This window comes from Trichechus manatus, unplaced genomic scaffold, assembly GCF_000243295.1.
Source record: "Trichechus manatus latirostris isolate Lorelei unplaced genomic scaffold, TriManLat1.0 scaffold00067, whole genome shotgun sequence".
Taxonomy (NCBI): Eukaryota; Metazoa; Chordata; class Mammalia; order Sirenia; family Trichechidae; genus Trichechus; species Trichechus manatus.
The window spans coordinates 8,056,223-8,062,048 of NW_004444003.1; positions in this window are offsets into that span (position 1 = coordinate 8,056,223).

A 5,826-nucleotide genomic window follows, 5' to 3' on the forward strand; every position below is an offset into this window, starting at 1 on the left:
CATCTAAATTAAAAAAAAAAAAAAACAATTTAAATAAATAGCCACACTGAAAAAAAAAAGGATTATAAAAGAAGAGAATTGCATAGCAATAAAAATCAGAAGACAAATGACCAATTCAAGGGGAAAAAGTCAACAGATTAGTTTTCATAATAGAAAGAGAGTCCTTGCAGATGAGTAATAAAAAGATCAACAGCTCAAAAGAAAATAGACAATTGATATGAATACACAATTTATAGGGAAATGAATATGAGTTATACTTAAACATACAAAAAGATAAACTAATAAACTTTACCCATATCTTTTTCAGTCAAGTCAATTCCGACTCATAGTGACCCTATAGGACAGAGTAGAACTGCTCCAGAAGGTTTCCAAGGAATGGCTGGTGGATTCGGACTGCTGACCTTTTGATTAGCAGCCAAACATTTAACCACTGCAACACCAGGGCTCCAAAAGTTTAGTTATATTAAGATACATGGAAATTATACTTCAAGAGATACCAATTTTCCCGTTAGATTTACCAAAGATGAAAAAGCGTTAGAATACACTCTGCTGCTTAGAGCAGTGCTTGGCGTGCTTTAATGTACATAGGAATCACCTGAGTTTCTCTTTAAACTGTAGATGTGATTCAGTAGACCTGGGATGGAGGCTGAGATTTAATATTTCTAACAACTTGTTGTTAGATGCTGATGCTGGTCCCTGGGACACATTTTGAATAGTTATGTGTGGATTAACAGGGGCTGTTAGTCACAGGTGTTGAAAGTTTGAAATGGCATAACCACTTTTGAGAGAAATTTTCCATTTGTTTATGTTAAATTACAAATGCATACCCATTGACTCAGCAACTCCACTTCAAACATTTATTTTACAAACATATAATAAGTCTCCAGGTTATGTACAATTCGTACTTAAGAATGGACTACCTTGCTGTTGTTGTTAAGTGCCATCCAGATCAATCTGACATCACTAATGAAATCCCCCATTCCACGTCCTCTTCTGAATTCAGCTTGAATTTCTGGCAGTTTCCTGTCAATGTACAGCTACAACCACTTTTGAATGATCGTCAGTAAAATTTTATTTGCATGTGATATTAATGATATAACAACAAAGTGTATTATATTAAAAATTTGAGTTAAATGCAATGGTTTGTAATAACTAACACATACACTACTTTGTGACACTTATGAAAATATCGTGCAGCCAGTTTGGAAGTGTTTTCTAAGTGTTTTATATACATAGAAAGGTAAAATATATACTATATACCAAGACAAACATTTGACAAACTGACACTAAATAAGAACCTTATGTACCTGTTCCAACATACCTACAAATTCAACGACAGTCTTAGGAATGGATCTCGTTTGTAACCTGAGGATTGCCTGCATATTCAAGTATGTGCAAAATAATATGTGTGCATGGTTGTTAATTACAGCATTATCTGTTATGGGACAAGTAGAAAACAACTTAGTATGCATGGAGAAAGAACTGATGAATTAAAGTATGGCATTAAAAGCAAAACAAAACAGATCTGTTGCTCTCGAGTCGATTCCAACTCATTGACCCTATAGGACATAGTAGCACTGCCCCATAGGGTTTCCAGGGCTGTAATCTTTACAGAAGCAGACTGCCACATCCTTCTTCCATTGAGCGGCTGGTCTGTTCAAGCCACTGACCTTTTGGTTAGCAGCCGAGCACTCTAACCACTGAGCAACCAGGGCTTCTTAAGGGCTAGTATACAATAAACTAGTTTCCCTGGTGATCTATTTCTGAACAATCAGCCATTTAATACCCTATAGAGCACAGTTCTATTCTGACATACGTGGGTTCAACATGAGTCAGATAGACTCGACGGAAACTGGTTTGGTGACTAATGATATTGAACATCCTCACCACCACTGCATAGTAACTACTTTTCAAACTGAATCTTGGAGTGAAAATGACAACTCAAGTGGTGAGTTACCAGCTCATCCGCAGTTTTCATGAAGCATTAAGTGAGAAATAAATCTTTGTTGATTTAGGCTATTGAAATTTTGGGATTTTTTTGTAACCTTGGCATAATCCACCAAATCCTGATTGATACAAATTCAAACGTCCATCATCAGTAAAAGAAAAAAAATAATTTGTGGTATTAATCATAAGTAGGATATAATACATAAATTAAAATGAATGAAGTTCTAATCACAAGAATATTCTCCATAAGCATAATATTAAGGTAAAAAGACAGACTAAAGAACACATACTATATTATTCCATTTTTGTGAAATTCAAAAGAGAAAAAAATAGATTATAGTGTGTTGCTATGTGAACTTACATGGTAAGTCTGTAAAGATAAGCAAAGAAGTGGTTAACGTGGTGGCTGTCTTTAAGGAGCAAGAAACATTATGTAATTGGAAAAGAGTATGAGAGGGACTTCTAGGATTCTATTTTTGGATGTGAATGTTGGTTCAAACATATTTGTTTAGTGATAATTTGTTGAACTGTGCATTTAAAAATAATTTGAAAAAGTGACTATACAGACATAGAAGCTAAAGCCATTATAATAATTAGATTCTTAACATTTTTAATACTTTGTCTTTTTGATAAGTCCCATTAGCACAAGCAAGACCAGAAATATAATCACCAGTAATAATTTACAGGCACATAAAGAAATGAATGCCAAGCACCACACCTGATTTTAAAATTATCAGTGATTTTCAAATATGTTTTGACATTTTAATGATTGTTTTGTGGCTCTAAAATAGATATTATTAATAAGATTGATATAGAACCACATTCCCAGTCTGTTTTTTCAGTATACAACTGTCGCAGTGGTGACGGTTGTCGTGGCAGCAGAGACAATAACCAGTGCCATAACTCTTACAGAGAAGTGGGGCCAGGAGGGTCACTCTGAGGAGTCGAACCCCGGCTTCAGTCCCAGGAGTTTATTTTACAGTCAATACAGCAAGCAGTGAAGCAAATAACAGAACAATGGGCTTTGGGTGAGTAATAATAAGTTTCGGGCAAGGGAGAAGGAATTCAGGTAAACAAGCCAATCAGTAACAGGACAATAGGTTTTGGAAAACAAGTCGTGCCTAATCTCTTTCTCATTGCTGACAAGTCTCCAACATATCGTATACAGCATAGAGGCCTGTAGGGGCTGCAGTTGTCAATAGTGCAGCCATGTTTAAATGGCATATATCCCCACATCTCCCCCCTTTTTTTTAGTTAATGGAATAAGAATCAAGAGGGTTTCCACTGGCCCAACAAGTGTCCGGTAGGACAAAGTAAAATTTTCTCTACGAGATAAAGTCCAAGATTATCTCAGCTACTGTCTCCACACCTCAGGGTCTGGCATCTTAGTGAGTCCTTGTGAGCCCAGCTTCAGCTGGGGCACACTCCATATGTTTAAGGAGGAGAAGTAGCATAGCGATGAGTAATACCTGGACTTAGTTGCTCCTAGATGGCGGCCATTGCAGGCTCTTTAAACTCATGGTGCTGGTTTTCCACCGGATACCATCTGGTTCTTCACCAGGTTACTAAGTAAGAGCGATGCTCTTATCAATTGCATAGCTGGAGTGAGTGGACTCAATGTGCCTTTCAGATGTGTAAGACAATAGAGGATGATCTTATGAGGATAATATAATCCTCTGCACTAGTAATATCCTGACTGTTGGACCCATGGGTTTCCTCTGACTCTCATTTTGTCAGGTAAACACTAACTTTTAACATCCACTGAAATTATTCTTAAAGGCTTAAAGATTTATAAAGGCTCAAAGATTCATTAACAATCAAACAAGCAATGATTTACACAGCTTCACCATTACTTGGAAGGGAATCACTAGGAAGGGCAATTTACACATCATAACAAATGTTCATTAGGAAATTAATTACACGTCATAAAAAATTTAACAATCAAACAAACTCTGATTTACACAAATTCACTATCAATTGGAAAGGAATCATCTAACTTAGAAATCTATTCAGAAGCATCTAATCTAGAAGAAGCAGAAAATATAGAGGAATTTACACATAACAAATTTTCATTGGGAACTTACTGATTAACAAATTACTGATTAACAAGATAATATAGGATGACTATTGAGAATAGATTGTCACGAGGGAAACCATAGCTAGAAACAGGTTTCCAGGTGCAAGTGGGGCACCTGCAGTTGAGAGGATATGTTCAGCTTTGGAGGAGAGGGCTTTCAGACCTCCCCATGTTACCGGTCTTGCAGATCTTCGTTGTTCAGTGTCCATCCCCGGGGGAAGGGGTGATTTTGGGTCGGATGGTGGCATTTCAGTGTTCATCCCTGGGGGAAGGGGTGCTGGTGTCAGTTGCAGCTCTGGAGTCGAGTTGGATGGCGGCCGCCGAAGGGGTGGTGGCGGCGGTTCAGAGAAGGGAAGGGGTGGAGGCTGTCGCTGGGTCATAATATGGTTTTACTAATTGGGCAGGAATCCAAAGTGGACCTGTAGGAGACAAAACAGCTGCATACCCTCACCCCCAGGTTAGTAATTCTACAGGTCCTTGCCAGACAGAGAGATTTTGAGGATCTTTATAGAGGACCTGTGGGCGAGGTCGGGTGTCAGAGGGGATAAAATGTCGTTCTGCAGCAGTACGACCATCTTTGGCAACCGATAAAAAGTTAAAAATCAAGAGAGCTTTGGCAAGTCTTTCATTCTGGTCACATACTCTAGACCCATCATCTCCCCCCCTTTGTTTATTTAAGAATTGTTCGAGAGTATGATGGGCACGTTCAATTATGGCTTGCCCTTGAGGGTTATAAGGAATTCCAGTGGTATGAAGAATATCCCAAGTGGCACAAAATTGTTGAAATTTAGCAGAAGTATATGCAGGCCCATTATCAGTTTTAAGAACCTGGGGACATCCCATAGTTGCAATGGCTTGGGTGAAATGACGACAGGCATGAGTAAAACATTTTCCAGAAAGGGCTGTAGGATAGAGAAACCCAGAATATATTAGCCAAATGAAAGCCTTTACTACAGCAGGGACACTTTTGGGCTGGAAGTTTAGTGTTGGCATTTTTGTTTTTTAAACTGTGACAGTCTTTCTTAAAATGTCCAGGTTTACTGCACCCAAAACAGGTGGCAGTGGATGGACGGAGAGCTGCCGCTAATACTTGTGCCTTATGAGTTTCTGTGCCAACATTTTGACATGCTCTAATCATTTCACCTAGGTTAAGATTCTGTACCTTTACAGGAGCTAAAACAGCCGGACAGTCAGCATTAGCATTTTCAAAAACAAGCTGGAGACAAACAACTTCAGCTGCTTGTTGGTTGCCTACCAGTTGGGAAATGGCAGATTCAATTAAAAGCAGAAGGTGGGTAAGGGCTTCTTCTGACACCTTAAGCTTAGAGGCCTTTAACAACCCTAACAACTGGGTTTTGTGTTGATTCTGTTCAGGAGAAAGAGAGCTCCCCATGGTGAAAATGGAAACGGAAACGAAAGGAAAAGAAAAGTTCAAAGAGGAAAACAAAAGCTCCTGACCTGAAGCAATCCCTCAGGAGCGGTCGGGAAAGCCCTGCCGCTCTGGGGCTAAAGCAGCCTGATCTGAGAGCGCCCAGGGAGATTCCGCCTGCAGAAAGACCCCAGTGCCCTCGGCTGTGAAGGCAGCCTGAAACGGATGCATCCTATACTCACCACCTGAAGGGATTGAGTGCGAGAGTATCTACAGCTCTCCCCTTACACGGGGTACCATCTGTTGCAGCCCCTCACACAGGGCACCATCTGTCACAGCAGTGAGGGTTGTCAGGGCGGCAGAGACAATAACCAATGCCACAACTCTTACAGAGAAGTGGGGCCAGGAGGGTCACTCTGAGGAGTCGAACCCC